General features: G+C 33.8%; 1 protein-coding gene across 1 annotated transcript in view; it reads right to left on the reverse strand.

The window, feature by feature from the left end:
• Positions 1–22,984, reverse strand: part of CTNNA3 (catenin alpha 3) — a 1,416,183-nt gene that overhangs the window by 260,775 nt on the left and 1,132,424 nt on the right. The window lies entirely within an intron of this gene.

Raw genomic sequence — 22,984 nt, forward strand, 5'->3', positions numbered from 1 at the left:
TTTGGCTAGGAAGGAATTTTAGAATAATTTTGTCAGTATCCAAAAAAAATTCCCCCTTGAAAATTAGGTTGGAGCTTTATTTTTATAGGTTATCCAAAGGTAAATTGGCATAAAAAAATATTGAATCTTCCCACGAAGGCACTATAGTATGATAAAATCCGTTGTACCAAACTCTAGCAATCCAGAAATTTTAATAGTTTCACATTGGCAAATTAAAACTAAACAAGAAAACACCAATAGTAGTATGACTCAATAGCTACATAAGAAATATTCTGTGATATTATGGTATACCAAAATGATTTGAGAATATAAGAATAATACTAATTACTCTATTTAACATGATAGTTCAGAAATTGGAAATATATACATTGTTTAAATAAAATAATAACATTTTAGTAAGCACTTACTGTGCCCCAGAGTTCCAAGTGCTTAACATGCATTGAGTATTTAGTCCTCAGTGGAGGATTTATCAGCTCCATTTATCAAATGAGGAAACATTTACAGGGAGGCTAAACAACTAGCCTAATATAACACAGCTATTAAATGGTGGAACCAGGATTTGAACCCCAAGCAGTTTAATCTAAAGACCATATTTTAAATATCATGTGAGACCCAAATGTGAAATATGAAAAAAAAATCAATTTAATGTGGCAAAAGCATTTTCGTGGCATATAGCAACTTTTACATATGTTAAAAGAAACTTTCTAAGAAGAATGCAAAATTTTATGAGAATAAAAATCAGTATGTATTATTACCACATTATTTATGTTTACCAAATCTTCATTATTGTCAAATAAAGTATCAAAACCAACCTACTCATTTAAGAACATAAACTATTTTTGCCCTAGGCATCAAAATATTTTTAAAATTTGATAAATTCTTAAATAAAATCATTACACTTAATTACCATGTTTCATCTTAATATCTCTCTCTAATTTTTAATTTTAGAATAAGTTATTCATTCATTTATTTATTTTAAAAATAACTAGTTATTTAGTATCTGCTATGTGCAAAGCATCATGATGCCACAGTGAATGAAAGAGATTTGGAGCCATAGTGTTGGTTTTTCCTAGAACTTGGATTCTAACAGAGAATATGCTAAAGAGTTGCAATCAATGCTTTGATTGGCAAGTATGAGGTACTATGTAAATAAATAAGAGTACCTAATTTATAAGTAGGGTTGAGAAAATCCTTCCAGAAGGAAGTGGCATCCAAACAGATATCAGAGTATGAGTAAAAATTATTGTAGAGAAAGGGTTGAGGGGTCAGAGAGAATGACAAAATGATTGGAAAACTCAGAGGTGGCAGGACTTGTGAATAATTTGAAAAGGAACTGTCAGAGTATAACGGCCAAGTTTCTGGTTCCAGCAACCAGGTAAATATTAACATTTCTTTAAATTTGCATTTTTAAACTGTTTTCATGCAAATTATCTTCATTTAATCTGAGAATAAACTTTTGGGGGATGCAAAGGTATTTTCTAGCTGAAAATATAAGGGGTTTACATGTTTTTGCCTAAAGTCTCAGTTGAAGTGAAGGTAATTAATGGAAAGCACATAGAATTAAGTTCTTTTTACCATCATTTCCACTCAGTTTTAGAACACACGTCTAATTCTACTAAGGGGCAACACGCTTCTTTTGACCTAGATTGTTATATAGATTCAAGCCTATGTCATATTATTCCCTTTACTAACTAATGTAGAAATTGCTAACTGGCTATCCTGACAGGAACAATCCATCATTATTGCATCATGGCTTGTGGAACAATTTTGATCAACCATGTAAGCACCCTATAATTACCGCCAAGTGCCAATGCACATTTATATTCTGTGTAATGGCCAAACAGATGCAAAAAGACAATGTTTCTCTTCAAAAGACATCTGCAGGCCTCTTCCTCCTTTTGTCACCCTCCCTCTTGTTTTTTAATCCATACTGATACTCAGCAAGCTTTTCTCATATGTTCTAATTGATGTAAAGGTTCATCTGACTATAGTACAAGGTTGTATATGGTCACGAGAATCCTCTTGTGATAGTTCTAGCTCCATGTATCTACACTGCTGCATGATGAACTTAGAAGTGAAATATAGCCAACGAAGACTTGGAGGAGCATCCTCTTGGGGGACATGGTATTGAAATGGTGGCAGAGTTCACCACTATTCTTACTCAGCATGTGGTAAGCACTTCAAACTGGTTAAATTGTATCTACCACAGTACTGGTGCCCTGAAGTTTTTCTTTCACCATAGCTTTGCATTTTTGTGTTCCCAAAGACTTGCTTGCTGACAAGTCCCACCTCCCCTCCCTCCCTTCCTCTCTTCTTCCCCACTCCCTCTGTCTGTTTAATAAAGAGATGTTATTAAGTGTCCTGAGTCACTAAAAAGGGAGTTGGCCTTATAATACAGTAGTTTCAATAGGGAGAGCCAAAGCCTAAAAACACCAGAAGAGTCACTTTTGCATAATCCAGGCAACATGTGGGCAGCTATCACTGAACAGCAATAGGAAGAATGAACATTTTTAATATAAGTGACAAATGATCACTCATGTGGTGATTGGCACTGTGCAGGTGTTGGCCCTGCCCAAACACTTGTCTCCTTGGCATTGGCTGATAAACTCATTCTTGTGGACCACGAGAAGAAAGATTCACTTGATGCGAACCCTGAGAAGAAATGCATCTGCTAAGATATACTCCCCATGGTCAAGCAAGGTCCTAAATTTTATAAATAATTAGAGCCTAGCAGCCATTTGCATACAGGGGATCCTCACATACTTTGTATACCCAGGAGAACCTCAGACTGATCTCTAGGCTTCCTGCACTATACCCTGTGTCTTTATACCATAGGAGTCAAACATTGCAAGGAAACCTTGGTTTTGTTTTTCTATGAACAGACTGACACCTGCACAATTTGGATACTTCATTTACATAAAACAGACCTAATTGAGAAACTGGGCAAGCACTTTCACTATAAAAGATGGTCTCCCCTTTGTCTTGGTGGAACACAATTTCAGTTGCTACTTGAATCTGTTTCTCCTGGGCCGCATCTTCTCGTTGCTCAAATAAATGGTTTTAATTCTTTATTGTGGCATAAAATTAATTTTGTTTTATATCCTGGAAAAGGCTGGGGAGCCTCACACGCTTATTCTGCTTTCCCCATATGGCCCATGCAGGCCTGGTCCCTCAGACTTTCTTTGCCATTCTGATCTCCCAAGACAAACAGCACTACTAAATACAACTCCTGGGCGGGGGGTGGGGAGGGATCCAGCTCTTCCTTTAGCCTCTCTTAAATCTATTATTGATCAACTTTATAACCCTTCTTAAAGATAGGACTTTTGCTTTTCAAAAATCATTTCTTCTTGATTCTCAAAAAGCCCTGTTCTTGCAACTGAATAGCTTTAGCTTTGAAGTAATAGCTTCTTAAAGAAGGGTATGAATTCAAATTTGCAAATGGCAGAACCAGATGAGACCTATCTGACTATGAAGCAACTCCATATTTCGGCAGAACAGTACGGGATTCCGGGAAAAAAGACAAGTTATATGTTAAGAGTCTATTCCTGCTCTATGTTGACTCCAAGTCTATATGAGGCCAAACTGTCAAATCAGACAGTGCAAATCAAAGAATTGACCTGTAAGTAGATACCTTAGTGAGAGGAACATCTTTTCAGCCTTGAGTTGTTTTCGTGGCCATTAAATTCCTGTTTTAATCCACTCAATTTTTTCCAAGCTCCAACAAGCAGACTTATAAGCAGAAGAAAGCAGAAAGGTAAATGACAGGAAGTTTATGCTTAGAAAATCTTTGTAAAACAATGTGCAATGTCTAACGAACCATTATTTTTTTCTTAATCTTACCTTCTTTATAATTGAATTTAATTATGCTTTCTATATTCTTAAGAATAGTTCAGAAATACTAAAATTAATCTCCCATACCTCTGTATTCAGGAACACTGAATATAACATAAGGATCATTCTCCCTTTAATGACTAATAAAGGCAGAATGGATAGAACCATGAACACAGGCTTTGGAGCCAAACAGAAATGAACCCTGTTGGATCATTGTCTGTCAGAGTGACTTTGTAGGAGTTATTTTAAATTATTTGTTTCTTTCTCTGTCAATAAAATGGTTATTTAAATCCTTTTCTCAAGGGCTTCTATAAGGGTGAAATGAGAGAATATATGTAAAGTTCCTGTCAGGTAGTGATCTCTCTACAAAATTTCTTCCTTCAGGCTAGACTTCTTTATCAGCAGCTCAAGGGTATATCTTTTACCTTTACTTGATCCTCTCAGTTTCTGCTGAGAATTTTATTTAAACTGAAGGGCATTTTCTCTTTGCTTCACTTCTTAAGCAAATTCAGTACATTTAAATTATTTCACTTTCTCTTTTTATCTCATCTTCTATTATAAACTAATCTGACCTTCCCTCCAAGCTACTTGTCACTTATCCCTTTGTTCAGTCCTCATGTTAATCTATTCCTGTTCTTAGCCAATGGTTTCAGACACTTCTTTGGTGTATTTTATTTTATTTTACCTTATTCTATAATACGATGAGTTATAATAACACATTATACACATTGTGTTTCAATTTTATTCAATTAATACAATGTTTGTGTGTCTTTTTGTTAGTTTGAACATATGGTTGTGGTGACATCAAAAATGCACTGAATTTGGTGTCAGGAAACCTAAATTCTAAACCTGGCTTTGATACTCATTAGCTATACGTACTTAGGTAACTCACTTCAATTCTATAGGCTTCAAAATCCTGTAAGGATTTTAAGCCATGAGATTTTTCACTCAGCTCTATCATTTCAGGGTTGTATGATTCAACTTTTGTGGTAATGTGAAGCTCCATTAATAACATTATGTTGGCTTTTCATATTTTTTAAACCATGGCCTCAAATGACTATTTGCTATCATTTTTCCTTGTGTGTTGCCTCGTTTTTACTGCTTCTTCTCCTTTATACTATTCCCACCTACAGAAAAAGCTTATAAGAAATGTACCACTGACAGTCAGTATGGGTCCATGTTAACTTTTACTTTGGCTTAAAACTAAGAGAACATAATGCATGACATTGTTAAACTATAAAAATCAAATCAAGTTTTATAACAATAGGCATAGAATGGTCTTATTTTGCAAAAACAAACGAACAAAATATATACATACACAAACAAGTATATATGTTAAGATTTATGTAGAAAAATGATCTAAAAGGATACCTACAAAACTAATAAAAGCAATTAGTCGTAGAGATGCCATAGTAGGAATAAATAGCCAGGGCAATTTTTCCTTTTTACTATAAACTGTCCTAGTTTGTTTATTTTGTTATTATAAGCATGTGTTATTTTTATAACAAAAATGCTATAATTGACAAATATTTATTTTTATTTATGTAATTTGTTGACAAAGTAGTTTTGTAATTCACCATGTATTGACTATAAAGTTATTAACAAGCTAGTGAGCTGATGTGGAGAAATGTTCATTAGTATTACATAAAAAAATGCCTCAATATAGCCAGTGGCTGAATCTGTTTTCAGCTCTGACCCAAGTAGGAAGTGATATTTTCTTCTCTCATTGCTGCTCTCGTTGCATCTCTGGTAAGAAAACAAATTATGGTAATTAAAAGATAATTGAAAAAGAAACACAGGTAAAACTAACTCTTTACATCAGAGAAAGTCCTGAGAGCTAGGAGAAAGCCAACACTGACGTTAACGGAATAGAAGAGGGTGGCAGGAGTCTGTAGAACATATTGGAGCAAAGCAAATCATTCTAAAGAAATCAATAGACTGCATTTCAAAACAATTCCTTCAGAAAGTGCACAAAGACTAATGACTGCAGATATTCATAAAGATACAAGAAAGAAGAGGCCTTCCAAGCAAAGATAGCATGGTTCAACAGTCAAAACTATAAATTGCAAAAAAACTGGTCTAGAATCAAGACACATTAAGAATCATTAACAACTAAAGTTCTTATCAAAAGCCTATATATAATGTTTACAACTGTATGACTTAATGCCTATATTAAGTATAGAATTCACTTTAAGAGTGTGTGTTTAGTCATTGTCAGAGTTTCAGGTTTATTTTTTGTAGTCATTCCTCCATTACAGTGTGAGGACAATACAGAGTACTCCAAAAGCACTCCAAAGGGAAAGGAGAGAACCGTTTAACCTTTCTTTCAGAGCACTACACATTTCAAAAAAATCTAATCTCTCTCCCTGTCCCAAATCCTTTACTTATATCTAAGCTCTGTGGAAGTGTGTTGCTCCCAAAACAAGCTGGCAGTTTTTTCAACCTATGATTGGAGTATTTAGCTGCTTTTGCCAGCTGCAGCCTTAGTCATAAGTTACAGGAAACCCAGACATCAAAGTATGACATATCTTAACGTACATTACCTATTTAATCATCTATGTCTCCAAATACAGTGAACATATCTTCTTGTCTTATCAGTCCTCTAAGCAATAATCTCACAGTTGAAAATTCTTGCTATGACTTCTGAGCCAGCACTCTCTTGATTTTCTTCCCATCTTTTCCATTACTTTTTGTCAGTCTTCCGTTCTATTTCCTTCTATTCACATGATTTCTAAATGTGTTTGTTCCTATATCATTTTTTCCCTCTCTAATATACTCTCTTCAAATGTGAGTGCATTCTATGCTAAGGAATACCAAATTCTTATCATAGGTCAAATTTATGTTTTAAATTCCAAAATCATATAGCCAATGATCCATATAACATGTTTATAAAATAAGTAAATTTAACATCTAATGAGCCCGCTAAAATGGAATTAAAGTCCTATCTCAAACTGGTTTCTCCAAGTGTCCCCTAGCTCATTATGTCATACTCATATCCACATAATGGCCCAAAATAAGAAACCTTAGAGCCAAATTTGTTTCCCCAATATCCTTCAATTCCACATCCATGTCTAGCAAATCCAGTCAATTTTATTTCTAAAATAAATTTCAAATTCATTCACTTATTTTGCCAATTTTCTAGTCCAACTTTCTAGTGCAATACAAATATAATGCAAGCAACACATATAATCTTAAATGTGTTAGTAGCCACATTAAAAATAATAATAATAATTTGTACCTCTCAAATTGACAATATTTTGGATATATTTGGTTAAAATATATTGACATCAATTTGACTATATAGACATACAAATAAATAAGTGAGATATTTTATATTCTTTTTCTCTTACTGAGTCTTCAAAATTTGGCATGAGTTTTTACACTTGAATAGCATATCGCAATTCACACTAGCCAAATTTCAAGTGTTCAAGCCACATGTTACTACTGTATTGAACAGTGTAGCACAAATCTACATCAATATAATCTATTGTCTGGAAAACTTTAACAGACTCATATCTGGTATTTTCACTTCTGCTCTTGCCAAACCTCACCCCCAACAACATGTTTTCCATGGACTAGTAAGAACTGGAAACAACATAATTCCCTGCTTCTGTGATACACAATAATGGATAGACCTTCCTATAACACTCTCATTGATAATACAAATCAAACAAAAATAACTTAGCTGCTTTCTCCAGGAAACACTTGCTCATGGAAACTGTTCTAGCTATACTGATCAATTACCAAGAATAAAAGCTCATCCAGATTAATTTCAAGATCCTCAATTCACTGTGTTCACCCATCCAAAATCTACTAAATTACCAAATTCTAACCAGTTCTCTCTTGAAAGATGCACTTTAAAATCACTCAGCATAGTTGCCTCCTCTCATGACCACATCAAAATTAAAAAACTAAAACCAAAGAACAATCATCATTGAGAATTGCCTAAAGTCTAGTTGAACAGAAGTCCTATAACTAAGGTTATACAGGAGAAGCCATGTTGAGACTGGTAAGAGGGGCAGAGATAAAGAATGGGCTAGTCAAACACCCACGTGAGGTATTTAAAAATCAGGAAGAATATCTCCACTGCGAAGGTTCCCCTGAGGAGTGAGGGATCCCAGCCCCATACCAGGCTCCCCATCCCAGAGTTCCAGTGCCGGAAAGAGACGTCCCCAAAACTTCTGGCTGTGAAAAATAGCACAGATTGTGGCTGAGTAAAATGGAGGGTGATTGTAGTTTTGGCAGTCCTCTTTTTAGCACCTTCACACAGACTTACTCACTGACAGACTCACTAGCTCTGAGCTTCTGCACTAAGGTAGCAGCTTGAAAGGCGCCAGGGATATAAGGGAAAGAACTGAATTGGCTGGCTTCAGGAAAGGGCTGGAGAGGTAGTTTTCTCCCAAACAGAAATACTGGCAGAAGCTATTGTTCCTTTGTTGAGCCCTCATCTGCATCCGGCACACAGATGCAGGCAGGTGCTATATCTGAGTCTCCATTAACCTGGCTAATATAGTTTACCCTGCCGTGGTGATTCTCTGAGACCTTGTTCCACCCAAATTGTTGGCACACCCAAGGTGCTTCTTGTGGCTTTTCCATTCAAATGGCCTGTCTTGGCTCATGCTGCAGACTTTCTTAAAATCCCTCAAAAGTTCACAAACCCCAAATGAGCATCATCTAGCCTCAGCAAAGCTATCATTTAGAATCAAAGGACAAATAAAGAGCTTTTCAGACCAAAAAAAAAAAAAAAAAGCTAAAGGAGTTCATCATCATCAAACCACTATTATTAGAAATATTAAAAGAACTTCTTTAAGAAGGAAAAAAAGAATCAAAACTGTGAATAATAAAATGGTGATATGACATATCTATCAATAATTACTTTAAATGAAAATGGATTAAATGCTCCACTCAGAAGATATGGGGTGGCGAAATGAATGAGAAAACAAGATCCTTACATATAAGAGACTCATTTTGGATCAAAAGATACACATAGGCTGAAGGAATGGAAAAGTAAAGGAATGGAAAAAGATATTTATGATAATGGAAACAAACAACAACAAAAATCTAGTGTAACAATCTTTATACCAGATAAAATAGAAGAAGGACCCAGTAACCCTACTTCTGAATATTTATCCAAAGAAATTTCAAACACTACTTTGAAGGAAAATCTGCATCTGTATGTTTATTGCAGCATTATATACAATAGCCAAGATATAGAGACAAGCTGAGTGTCCATCAATAAATGCATGGATAAAGAAGAAATGGGACATATATACAATGGAATATTACTAGCTTTTAAAAAAAATGAAATTTTGTCATGTGCAACAACATGAATGACTCTAGAGGGTATTGTGCTGAGTGGAGTAAGTCCGACAGAGAAAGACAAACGCTATATGATTTCAATAATATGTGAAATCTAAAGAACAGGATAACCCTACAATCAAAACAAAAACAAGCTCACAGATACAAAGAGCATTTTGATGTTTGGGAGATGTGATAGTGGGGGGCAGGATGTGTGAAGGGGGATGGAAATTAAAGAGTACAAATTGGCAGTTACAAAATAGTCATGGTGATATAGAATATAGCATGAAGAATACAGTCAGTAGTATAAAAATGACTACGTATGATTTCAGATGGGTATTGAATTTATCAGGGTTATAACTTCATAAGTTATATAAATCTCTAATTACTGTGTCGTACACCAGAAACTAATAAAACATTGTATGACAATTGTAATTTAAAAACTTAAAAATATCTTTTAAAAAATAAAGTAAAATAAAATCACTCAGTATAGACCTTAAAATATAGACCCTAAAAGGGCCTTACTCAATGTCCCATTTTGAGACAACAGTAACACTCTGTCAAGGTGGTGTTCTCCTCTCCTGCACTGTCTAATAAACTTAGTTTTGCTTGATTAACACATTTTTTGGTGGCCTTTTGGAAAGTCAACATTCAACACAAGCAACAGAGACTTCTTAAAATACAAATGAGATCATATCACCTGTTTAAGATATTTCAATATTTCCCAATGCTTTGTAACAAAATCTAAACTGCTTAACATATCTGACTAGGCCAAAATAATCTATTCCCTGTCTAGCTCTCTAAAATCATATTAGATCACCCCTTCCTCCATTCACTAAGTTTTAGATTCCTTCCTGTTCTTTAGGTATAATTAGAATTTCCCAATCTTATCATCTTTGCATTTACTCTATTCTGCCTGCAACATTTTTCCCTAATTTGCTGACTAATCCTGATTCTTATTAACTGAATCAAATTTGATCTCCTCAGAGATTCTTCCTGACTAATGTATTTAAAATGTCATACACTATATCAATTTTCTCTCCATCATATCATCTTCCTTCCTTCCTTCATATCACTCAGCATAACTGCCTTGTCTATTTCTTTCCTTGTTTACTTTGTTTACTTATCTATTATTTTCTTTGTCCACTAGAATATAAACTCTATGAAAATAGAAATCTTATAGATCTTATCTCTACGTGCTTAAGTATATAACAGACATATTGGCACATGGTAGGCATTTAATAAAAACTTATCAAAATAAATGAATAAAAGGAATTCAATTAATAAAATAAAGAATGAGAGAGGTGATGGGGGAAGGAGAGAGAGAGAGAGAGAGAGAAGGAAAAAAGAATGGAAGGACCCCCTAAGATATGTGATGTAAGGAAGACAAATATAATATTCCCCCCTTATACATTTGGACACTGTGTAACAGTATGTTAAAGGGAGAGAACCAGAATTCTGAGGCTAGTATTTAATGTAGCTGAAACCAGGATCAAGGTCTTCTGGTTTCTAACCCAGTGTTCATCACAGCATAACACACTGTCTTTCAACGTTCTCTGATTGATATGGTTCTTTTGAAGCTAACATGTAAAATTTCAGATTTAATAATGACACAAAGCATCCAAAGAAGAAAATGATTCTCTGTGCATTAATTGGTGAGTCCATATTTTTTTCCATTTACATCTCCCACTTGCATTTTGATTAGCAATTTCTTCCGTCAATTTAACACCAAAATCCTCTGTAATCAGTAGCATGTCATATTCTGGAACAGACTCAATGAGTCCCTGAAGCTGGTGAGACATCGCTTCAATCCCTTCACCTTGGCTGCTCTAGTATTAAACATGCCTGACTGTCAGTCTGATTTCCTAAATCTCCTTAGAGACAGGCAGTTAGAAATATGGTTGGCATATGCTTGGTTTCAGCTCATTGCCAATACAAAAATGCTGGTTGGTTCCAAACAAAAGCCTCATTTGTATTATTTATTGTCATCATTATTGATATTATCTTTAGCACTCTTCCAAAGTCCCTTTTGTAGAGGTTTCCCATTCTAAGAAAGAGCAATTCCTGAAAATTATACTAGATCAATATATTTAGTGGGGCATACACAGTAAATTAGCATTTGATTGAAATTATTATCTTAATAAAATAAATATTTTGTAAGGGTTTGTTAGCTGTCTACCAAATCATCAATTTCTCCTTTTTCTCTTGCTAAAAGAACCTCAATTTTCAAATATAAGGCAGATTCAGGTGCATAATTATAGTAGGTAAGCTGGAACATTATTCCTGCATCCAAATCTTATAGAATAAAATCTTGATACTTTGTGCCAAACCTAGTAAATCTGTTCCTCTTACTATGTCTCTTTGACATAAAATAAAAATCTTAAGAATCTGGATTCTTTTGATTTTTCCAGTATTCCTCCACCTATACACTGGGATTCAGGCACTCTGGCCAAACTGCATTCCTCTAAGCAAGCCTTTATTTTTATATCCTTGCAAATGTCCTAAACCACAAATCCAACTTTACAACTTCTACTCATTCATCAAAGTCTAACTCCAGTGTCAACAAATGATTACATCTTTACATAATTTTCACCATGACAGAATTAAAATCTCATTTCCAGTGATGATTCTATATGCTTCCATTATAGTATTTATCACAAAAATTCCTATCATTTGTTTATATATCTGCTCCATAAGAATGTCAGTTACTTGAGGACAAATATCATGCCTCACATGTTTATGTTCTTAAAACTTAACACAGTGCTTGACAGATAGGAAGTACTGAAATATTTTTTTCAAGTGGTTGACTGAGGACACTTTATAACAGATAGAACATTATTTCTTAATATGATGCCTCCTTAATGCCATGCTATCCAGTTCATAACAATTTCATATTCTAAAGACATTCTCAGAACTGTTATTCTACTTTGTACTTTCTAAATATTACTATTTTAAAGGAATTTTTTAAGAGAAATGTTAAAAGTTTGTGTGTAGCTTAACATCTTAAATAGGCTATGGATACATTTATAGACAACATTAAAATGTGGTAATTTAAAATTCTATTAACTAGAATATTTGGTTTATCAGAACTCTCAAAACTGTTATTAAACAAATGATTACATGCAATAGTTTAAGAATATTTTCTCTGGTTTATTTTATATTTAATAAGCAGAAGGATGTTTAACTTATGGTCACAAAATTAATCAGTAAAAAGAATTACTAAATGGCAATGATAATAAGAGTATTTATAATAAGTGGGGCACATTATATTTTCCGAAGATAAGCACAACATCATTTCCCACCCCATATGCTTCTTTTGACTTTTATACTTCTTCCTTAGAAAGGTGGGGCTTATGCCCCCTCCTCTTGAATCAGGGAGACTTTTGACTTGTTTGTAACCAATAAATTATGGCGAAAGTGACAGTACATGATTTCAGAGATTAGCTTAGAAAAGGAAATGTCATATGTGCTTTGTTAACTGCAACACTTATTCTTAGATTCCTAAAATCCCATGCAAAAAGCCCAACAACCTAGAGACTGTCATGCTATAAGAAGGCCAAGCCACGTGAGAGGCTAATTATACTTTTCTTTAGTGTCCCAGTCCTCAATCCAGAAATCAGATGTGTGAGAGAAAAAGCCTATGCCCTTTCTGAATTCCATAGAACCTATTAGTATAATAAATTGATTGTTGTTTTATACCAGTAAATTTAGAATAATTTGTTGAACAGCAGTAATAACTAGAATAAAGAGTATGCAAGGAATGGTTAGGTGTTCAACAATCCCATTTCTTCCTAAACATAAAGGAAGAAGAAATTTATCTGCTTTTTTTACAGTTCATTCGGATCCGCTTTAACTGAGTGTTAACTAATGAGATATAGCAGAAAGTATGTCACATTGAGGTCTGGTTATGAAACTTTCTGCTCAAAACATTTCTCATCTCTTTTATTTCTGCAGTGACAGTGAAGGCTACATTATAAAGTTGGCAGTATCACAAGATTGGACATCCATGAATCACTGAGTCATCATTACCTGCTAGAGACCTATCTAGGAAAACTGGCTAGCATCAAACCAATGTATGAATGATAAACCATCAATGAGCTACTGGGATTTGGGGAGTTGTGTTACTCCAGTCAATGCACATAACAAATCCATTGTATTTGGGTTACTATATTGCAATACTAATACAAATTCAATTGATCACTTACAATGGGCTAGAAAGTTTGCTTAATGCTATGCATGTGTTATCCCATTTAAACTCAAATCAACCATATTACTATGAAGGTATGTTTGTTTTCTCTATTTTACAAATGCAAGTCCCAGCTTGAAAGAGGACTTGGTTTACTCCAAACATATTCTATGGAAGGTGAAATTCCTTGAAGATGGAGCACTGTGAGGCAAACCTAAAATAAGGTTGTCTTCCAACAGTTAAATTAGCAAAACCATTGGAAGAGGTTGGCCATCTATAAATTTATTGTTGATATAAATTTTTGTGATACTGGTGCTCTGAATTCATTCTTAAACCACTAATTTTAGTTAAGAGTAGAGCACATGCAAAAATTCCTGGTTTTATTTTTATTTTTATTTTTTAGGAAACAGACCACTATAGACTGGTTTAAATATATTTTACAACTATTTTCAAGGGTTAGAAATAATTTTTGTTATGGTATCTTTCTATACTTTATGGCTTTAATTAAATTTCTGATTTCTTTCCCAAACACTGCGATATAAGACAGTATAAAACACATTTTAATCATTAAATCTATGGCTAATTTGTGATTTTTCAGAGCCTAAAACACCAAGGGACTGATAATGGAGGATAATGTAGATCATATATACTTCAGCAAGTTCTATAAACTCCATCCTCAAGGATCTTTTTGCTTCCGTAACCCAACAGCTAATGCATGCAATCAAGAAGTCTCATCGGGGCTGTTCCACAACTGTCATTATCTTTAAAGAGGAATCTTGTCACCTACATGAGGTAAAATGAAGAACTTTTTAAGACAACCATATATATCCAACTTTATAGAAGTTGTATTGCAACAAATAGCATTGATACTGATATGTATGTGCATTTTTGATCATGTTAGTGGCCACGAAGTATAATACTTACAGAAATCCTTGATACTTTTCTAAACGATCTTAAACCAAATATCAAGTGAATTTTAATTCTTTCTGAAAGTATTTGTAAGGTAATTTCCTATTGCCCATAACTTTCTGTGACATAAAATATAAGAAGTAACATTTTTCTTGCTCTTAATTCCATGAGGTCCAGTGATTATGTTTCAAACAAATGCCAAATTTGGCAACTAAATCAATCATTTTAATAAGTGTAAAAAAGCCTAACATCTAATTTTATTTTAAAGGTCTAAAAATCCTTTTTTTCATATAGCCTGCATTCTTGTATGAGGAGACAGGCAATAGATAAATAAACAAGTAAGTATATAATATTTCATTTGTCATAAACACTATGTAAACATAAACTTATGTAAGAAGATGGAGGGTGACTGAAGTGGGAGATGCTATTTTCACATATGATTTTACATAGCATCTATGCAGGATGTTATGTAAGGTAATAACAGATCAGACCTGAAGAAGTCTGCTGTGCAAATTCTTGGATAAAGCATATATAAGAGTAAAGAAGCCAGAGGTTTAGGCAAGTCTGAGGAAATGGAGGAATTGCCAGAGGGCTGTGTGTCTGAATTTGAAAGGGCAAGGATGAAAGTTGTAGGTAAAGTGTTCTTCAACAAATTGCCCAAAAAGTGATTCTTGGTATTTATGTGTTTATTAACTAGCCATTGAACAAAGGGAAGTCAGTAAAGCAGAAGGGGCCCAGTTTTGTAAAAAAAAAAACATTGGACCATTTCCTTCTCCTGAGGTAAAGGAAAATGCCCTGAACCGGTGCCCCAAAACCCAAGATCTCAACCTGTTACCTCAACTGTGTATGACCTCGAGTGTCTCACTTCATTTACAGACCTTTTGCTACTAAACTGAGTACTGAGAACATAAAATCCTCAATATCCCTCTTTCGATTAGCTATGCCAATGTCTGCTTTCTAAAAGTCATCACTTCATAAATTGTATTTTTCAGATTCTTTTCTCTAGAAGACTTACTCGACTTTCTAAAAATTATTTTTGAAATGTAGGCAAACAGCCAAACATCTTACTTGAGGTAAGCAATCAGCACACAATAAGATTTTTTAAGATAAAAACAAAATATAAAGTAATAAGAATTTATTAGATTTAACTCTTAACACAAATTTACTAATTTATTTAATTATTAATACAAGTTTATGTATAATAATTGATATAAATCAGTTAATAATAAACTTATCAGAAACAAACAACAAAAAAAGCCCTAAAGATTCCAGAACTAAATAACTTTCCCATATTATTCTTCTGTTCACAATGCTAGCCATTTCTCCTGAAGGTGTTTTCAAAAAGAGATGCTTGGCTTCTTACACTCAGCTACTTTGAGTCAAAGACTCTGAGTAGCACTTGTGTAGTGTTCTCTGAGTGCAGGATTAGTCTACATCAAAACCCTTTTAGACCATGGACTCTCCTGCCAGTCCAGTGACTTTGACCCTCTGGTGAAAGAGCACTTCCCAGAATGACTTCAAGCTGAACATTTTTCTCCCAGCATGAGCAACAGAGATCACTGACTAGTGCTGCTTTGTAGCTTAACCAACACGTTTCTCATTGAACACTCTTTATTACTCTACTCACCTCTGTTCCCTTAGTCAAAAGTCTTTACAAATGGTATACACATGAGGAAGGCCATTAAGAGTGCTGAGAGCATAAAATTTCAGCTCTTGCTCACTAGTACTAGTAGACAGTTCTTTTCCTTACCTTAAATACTGTTTTCAGAGAAAACAGCAAGAGCCTCACTACAGAATTCTTCCTGCTAATGTTTGATTCAAATTTGCATATAAAGTTAAGGTTACTTGGCTACGGGTCTTTTATTAAGTTTTCTTAAAAAGCCCCCTGGTAAATGGCTTCTTTATAAACTGGTTCTGACACTATAAGGGAGTCATATCTCTTCCAAAAAGAATAGAGTGTTTTAACTGGGATTCCCTGGCAAGACTACTGTGAAAGTAAACAGTAGAGTGACTAAGATGGATTCAGGAAATCTGCTTAACACTGAAAAATGAAAAGAAGTAAAGTCTTTGTATGTTTAATAAATTTGAAATGGTGCCTGAATAGATTCTCCACTGTCAACAAAGGGTCTGCAAAGCCTGAAGAGAGTAAGCTAACATTTGACAGCAGTTAAACCTATGGAGAGAAAGTGTTCCCTGTGGTTGGAAAAACTGGCTCAATAAGAAAGTGTGATCATTAGTGCCCAGGCACTGTAGACACTGTAGAATGTCACCCGCTGGGTCCACATGATATACCATGGGACTCAAGCAGTCAGTCTAGAAACTAGAGTGTACATAATTTATCATCCAAACTATATACTTTTGAGAGTGAAAGTGTTAGGTAGCTAGTCAGACATGAGTGACAGAGGTAACAAGAGAAGGGAGGCTCAGCCCAAGGACTGCCCAAAGAACACCCCATTGGTAGTAGAATCCTGAGTAAGCATATGCACACTAGGCAAAATGTTATACAGCAGCCAAGTGTCAATCAAAATGACCTCATGTGCCAATCACTTAGGAACACTTTGTAACCACCCATCTCGCCTGGCCCTAATATAATATGGACTTTCCCACTTCTGTGTTGTTATAGCCTTCTTTTCTGAGGACCTGCTCCTCTCTTGGAGTATACTCTATCTTTTATATTTTCACCTCCTAAATTCCACAGAGCTACAGCCCTCCTTAATGTGGCTTGTTTCCTTCTAAAATATACTTTAATAAATCTAACTTTTTCCAAATATCACTGACCTGTAATTCTCTGCTGAGTCAGCAGGGAAGAACTGAGAAAAACTAATTTCACTTCTGTGTCTTTACCTGCCCCGCCGTCCCCCATGTTGCTGTGGTGACATTAGAGTTCAAATCGCCCCCAAATTGTAGCAAAAGTATCCAAGGAAACCAAGGCATATTCTCACCCTAATTCACTACATGTTAAACTCACTTGGCGAACATTTATTTTACGAAAACTCATTTGTAATCCAATAATCTTCAGACAAATTGTTACTACTATAACATAAAGAAAAAAGAAATTGTTGAATAAAGTTGATGAATTCAACATCCTATACACCTCAAAAATGAAATTTCAAATTATATGATAATAAAAAGTGAGGCTAAAATTTAATTTTACCTGCTGAATGAATGATGCAAAATACTAAGAAGAATGTAAAAAATTCCTTAGAGCCTTTGGAGAAGATTGAGTCCTAGTAACTAAAGGACTCTTTGCAAAGTAGCAGGAAATAAATATAAAAATTTGCAAAGAAAGAAGCACAGATAATTTGACTTACAAAAGAACAGGTAGAAACTTAGAGCATCTAGGAGAATGGGAGCCCTCAGGGTGATAAGGAAGATGGAGAAAGAGCTTGGGTCCCTAGACTGGGTATAGGAAGAATTAGCAAAAGTCACTGAGTAGACAAATGACTCCAGGAACTTGGAAGGAAAGGAAATTTTAATATTCAAATATTTTGGACAATTAGATTTATAAGGGAAAACTACTAAAGGAGAGATTGAATCCTTGGAAAATCCAGTTGAGATTTTGATAAAGAGCCAAAATAGAATATCTAAGACAATGGTCAGTAATCATTTTCTGTAATGAGCAAGATAATAGATGTTTCAGGTTTTGTGAGCCATATAATATTGTACAACCTTGCTATTGTAGCGCAAAGAACCATGACTACATATAAGTATAGCTGTATTCCTAAAATTAGAATTTCATATAATTCATATGTCATAAAATATTATTCTTTCATTTTTTTCTACCCATTTAAAAATATTAAAACCATTCTTTGCCCATAGGCCATACAAAAGAGATGGTGGACAGAATTTGTCTCATAGGCCATAGTGGGCCTAAGCTAAGATAATATATAGTAATTCATAAATATGAGAAATAAAAATCAACAAAAAAGGACCCATCGTTAGAAATATTTGGCAAGCAGCCAGTTATAAAGTAGAAAGGTGTTAATTTTATAATAGTCTACATGTCAGCATTTTTAGTAGTCCATGCAAGCCTTCCTAATTAGTCCTAATTAATACCATTTGGTAGGATTTTATCTAATTACCTGTTTTCTAAGGTGTTGGCTGCTGGGTAAAACATTATTTTTTTAAGTCAACTTTATCAACATAATTAATATGCTATTTTAAGTGTACAGTTTGAGTTTTGACAAATGTGTACTCCCATGTAGGTACCTTGGATTATCAGTTTTCATAGAAGAGGCTGCTGGGAATTTGTCTGGAACAGTATTAAATCTATAAATCAATTTGGGGACAATTGACAACTTAGTAATATAGAGTCTCCCAGTCTAGGTATTGACATCTTAGTAATATAGAGTTTCTCAGTCTAGGAATATGACAAATCTCTCTAAATATTTGTTTTTTTAAATTTTTTAATAATATTTTGTAATTTTCGGAAAAGACTTTGTACATGTTTGTTAAATTTATCACTAAGTTAATTTTGTTATTTTAATGATGTGATATATTGTACTTTTAACAGATATATTTTCTAATTATTAATTGCCCTCTCTTCTCTCCTTCCCCCCATCGCCATGCAGGGACACGCCTACCCCACCCACTCACCTATTCCCAGTGTCCATCTGTGATCTAGTGTACCATGTATTAGCTTCTGTGTCCCCCACGGAACTATAAACTTTGAAGTTCATTGTGTTTGTCTATTATATATTTCTTATTTCATTAATTGTGCCCTTATCTTTATTTTTTCCTTCCCTTATTTTCCTTCCTTTTTTTTCCCTTAATTTTTTTTCCTTTGGTGTATTGACCTCGTTTTCTGTGATCTTCTTAAATTCATTCAAGATTCCATTGATTGGAGTTTTGTTGTAAATTTGGGGGGAATTTTCAATATAGTTGATCTTATATTTTGCAAGTACAGACAGATTTACTTTTTCCTTTGCAATCTATATACTTTTTCTTTTGTTTCTTGACTTAGTGTACTGATTAGGACATACTCAACTTTCCATTGCATTAGGGCATGGACATTCTCGGTTTGTTCCTAATAGTAGTGAACAATGTTTTGCCCTTCATATTTAAGTGCCATAATGGTTGAAAATAGTAATTCATTAATATGCTTTCATTTATCCCTACAGAGAAGAAACTAACAATATCATCTAAAGTAACACTATGAGTGATAACATGTAAAACAAACATGAATGTGTTTTTTGATTTTATATAACATTCTTTTCACTATTCCTTTATTTCTAAACTGAATTCTACAGAATTCTAATTGTACCAAATATACACTAATTCTATACCATTTAGTGACTAACTGACACCATCAGGGCGTTTTCCTCCAGTAGTTTGAATATGAAATTTCGGAGAGACAACTCAGTCCAGAAGACATCTAAAGCAAAAGGATTTCTGAAGACATGAGGAAAAGAAGTTATGGAGGATAATGAAAGAAGTTCAGAAAAATTATGACAGTGCATATACTCTAAATTAAGAAAATTATATATACCCATCCATTTCTGTAGGTACAGTAGAATCAGACACAAAAGATTTTTCTGGCTATATAAGATGAAGTATTATATTGAACTATGTTTTAATTCTAGATGCTATGTAAACAATTATTGTAAAATGGTTCATGCAAAATGAGTCATGTAAATGATTTTTAAATTTATTTTCCTTTGTTTCTTAAAAAAATAACTTCTATCAAGTGAGATCTTGAAAACATGTTCTTATTCTTTCAAATATCAAGTCAGAAAACGAACACAGAAAATCTAAACTTAGTGATGGTCCTGAAAATCTGCACGTTTGGAAAGTGTTTGTATATTTTCTATGTGATTTTCATAAGGCACATATGAAAATTAACAAATAAAAAGTCTACATTCTAAATGGTCCTTGTTACAAAATGAATTTCTGCTGAATCCTTTCTTCTTTTAGAGATATTTCACTGCTGGACACCCATGTTACTCTCTTAAAATTCAATTAATTTGTCCTTTTAAAATTTTCTTGATTTCTGGTAAAGCACATTTTACCAAAAAGATGAGCCATTCAGATCCTCCTTATAAATTTCAAGAAGTTAATAAAAACAAAATGCATAATTATAATACTAGCTTAATGTAATAATTATAGATTTAACACACATTTTGCTTTAAATAATCTATAATTCAGATACTCAATGTTAACAAATGTAGGTCTCCTTTTATATAAACAATATCTTGAAAAAAAAAAACCATAATTCTTTGTTTAGAACTTTACCCTTCAAGTTACTCTTTGGGCTTTGGCTTTATTTTGCTCCAAAAGCATATTTCTACAGCTTCTATAGCTAACATTCTTCTAGATACAGTATAGGCAAAATTAATAGGCAGCTCTAATAGCGATAGTATTAATCACAGTAGGAATAGCAATAGTTAGCCATCTTGTTGTAAGAGACTACTATTTACTAAGTACTAAGTAAGTTTCTATTAACTAATTTCATCAGCATAATAATCTTGAAATAGGTTTATTACCAAGATTATTTGACAAAGGAGGAAACTGAGGTTCAGTGAGCTATGTTACCTGCTTTAGTCTTAATCATTATACTACATGAACTAATAATTGTAAAATTTACACATAGATATGAAAAAATAAATAAATAAAAAATAATTTAATACTGCCTATTCTTCGAGGGTAAGAATGAGATTCTATAACCTTAGTTTCCACACTGAATCCACTACAGATAATAATATTAAATGTCACTATGTTTATCTTAGAACTTTTAAAAATAATCTGAATAATTACTAACATAATTATTCAACAAAATAAATATTAAAGGCAGATATAATCATATTTTTATAAAACCACTTGTAAAATATCAAGTTCTGATCTTAAGTTAGTAGACTGGGAGTGCAGGGAGGGAGATGATGGGCCTCTGGACTATCCTTCATGGTTTTGAGTGCAGCAATTCTTCTTTCATCTGTTTTATTTATTTATCTTTATTTATTTATTCTGCGGCCGTAAAGTGTGTTTGAAGAAAGAATATCTCTAACCCAAAATTCAAATAACATTTTTCCAAACCATATACTTAACAACATGATCTCAGCTGGATAAAATGTCAGATTTTAAGGGCTCTTAATCTAATGCTCTTAACTGGCTCTCTCTAGCAGAGATTACAGTCAGTAATCAGGATGAAGAGTCAGTATAAGGCAATGTTTTTATTAGTAATCTGGATGAAGGACTAAAATTATAATCTCATTTTTCTAATTGAGGCTACTTTTGTATGTTCAACAACTGAACTTAAAAGCAATCTGATAAATTATCTGAAGAATCATTTAGAAATACTATACTATGAAGTTGAATTGGATTAGGATAGAACCAAGAGCAGACATATCAAATTGAAATAGAACAGGAATATATAGGCAAAAACAGGGTAAAAATATAAAATTAAAAGGAAGTCATTGTCTATCCAACAATCATGGTGTTTAAGAGGCAAAAAAAAAAAATAGGCTAACAGCAGCTGGCTGTATTAATAACAATAACATAAGGACAAGCCTTTTACTTTATTTGACAATGGACAGGTCCTAATTAGAGTATGCTTTTTGATAGTCTCATTTAAGAAGTTTATTGAAAAGTTAAGTAAGACTAGCAAAGAACACAAAATACTAAGTTATTCCTATGAGAAAAAGCTAAAAAAAAAAAAAATTAAAATATTTACCTTGAAAAAGAGATGGCAATAGAGAAAAATCACTGTCCTCTAAGGTTATTAACAATTACTGCCCTACAGAGGACTGCTAAATATGAGGGATGCAAAGAAATACTGGCAATATAATCGGATGTGCTATAAGTAAGCCATTTTAATAAGAAGAAAAGTTTTAAATACTAGAATATCCAAATGAGAGAGATTATAAGACTTTTTTGTTATCTTCTTTGCAGGAAAAAATGCATTCCCAGCTCTGGTTCACCTATGCTCTTTCACTGGTTTATCTTCTCAAATATTCACCCAAGATACTACATGTTATAGGGGTTTCACTCTGTTAAGACTATTTCCTATAGTTCATGTCTCTTCACACTTTCAGTATTTCTCTCCTAATTCTAACTATCCTCCCAGCTTTGGGTTATTACTAGTCCTCTAGTCTACTAGTGCACATGGGTAGGGTATAAAAACATTTGTTAGAAGAATATGTCTGGTAAATGTACTTCATAGTTCAGACATAGTACTGGTGTACTGCCACAGTTCCCAATCACATATGAACAAATACTTCCAGACTGCTTCCAAATATATATCCTGAGATTTCTCTCTTACATAAATAATGGGCTTGCTTTTAGGTTTTCCCAGACTCTGAAGCACTAGATCCTATACCTTGACATCTCTAATCTTTCTCTACAATTTTTTTTTTTTCAATAAGTGTCCATCTGTCATGACAGGCTCCTCAACTTTTGTTGACCTCTTTCCTTACAAGGTTCCCAGATGACTCCTTTTTTATGGACTGCTCAGTGTAACCTAACCGTGACATTCAGATACTATTATAGTCCTCTCAGATACTATTGATGCGCCACCCATATCTCCTGGGCACTTCTAATTCCATCTTATAGTCTTACTAACAGTTAAATACAGAGGCTTTCAAACTGAACTCTATGCATACTTTACTTTCACTAACCAGTCCTACTGAATCTTCTTACTGCAAGCACCTGTCACTCTGCCCGAGGATTTTTTATTTCAGCCACAAGAGCTTGACTGACAGAAGCAGGAGGCTTCTGAAGAGGAGTAGCTTTCAACCAAGGATAAATACGTGGATATATTGGATTTTG

Source organism: Pteropus medius, unplaced genomic scaffold, assembly GCF_902729225.1.
Source record: "Pteropus medius unplaced genomic scaffold, Ma_sr-lr_union100, whole genome shotgun sequence".
Taxonomy (NCBI): domain Eukaryota; kingdom Metazoa; phylum Chordata; class Mammalia; order Chiroptera; family Pteropodidae; genus Pteropus; species Pteropus medius.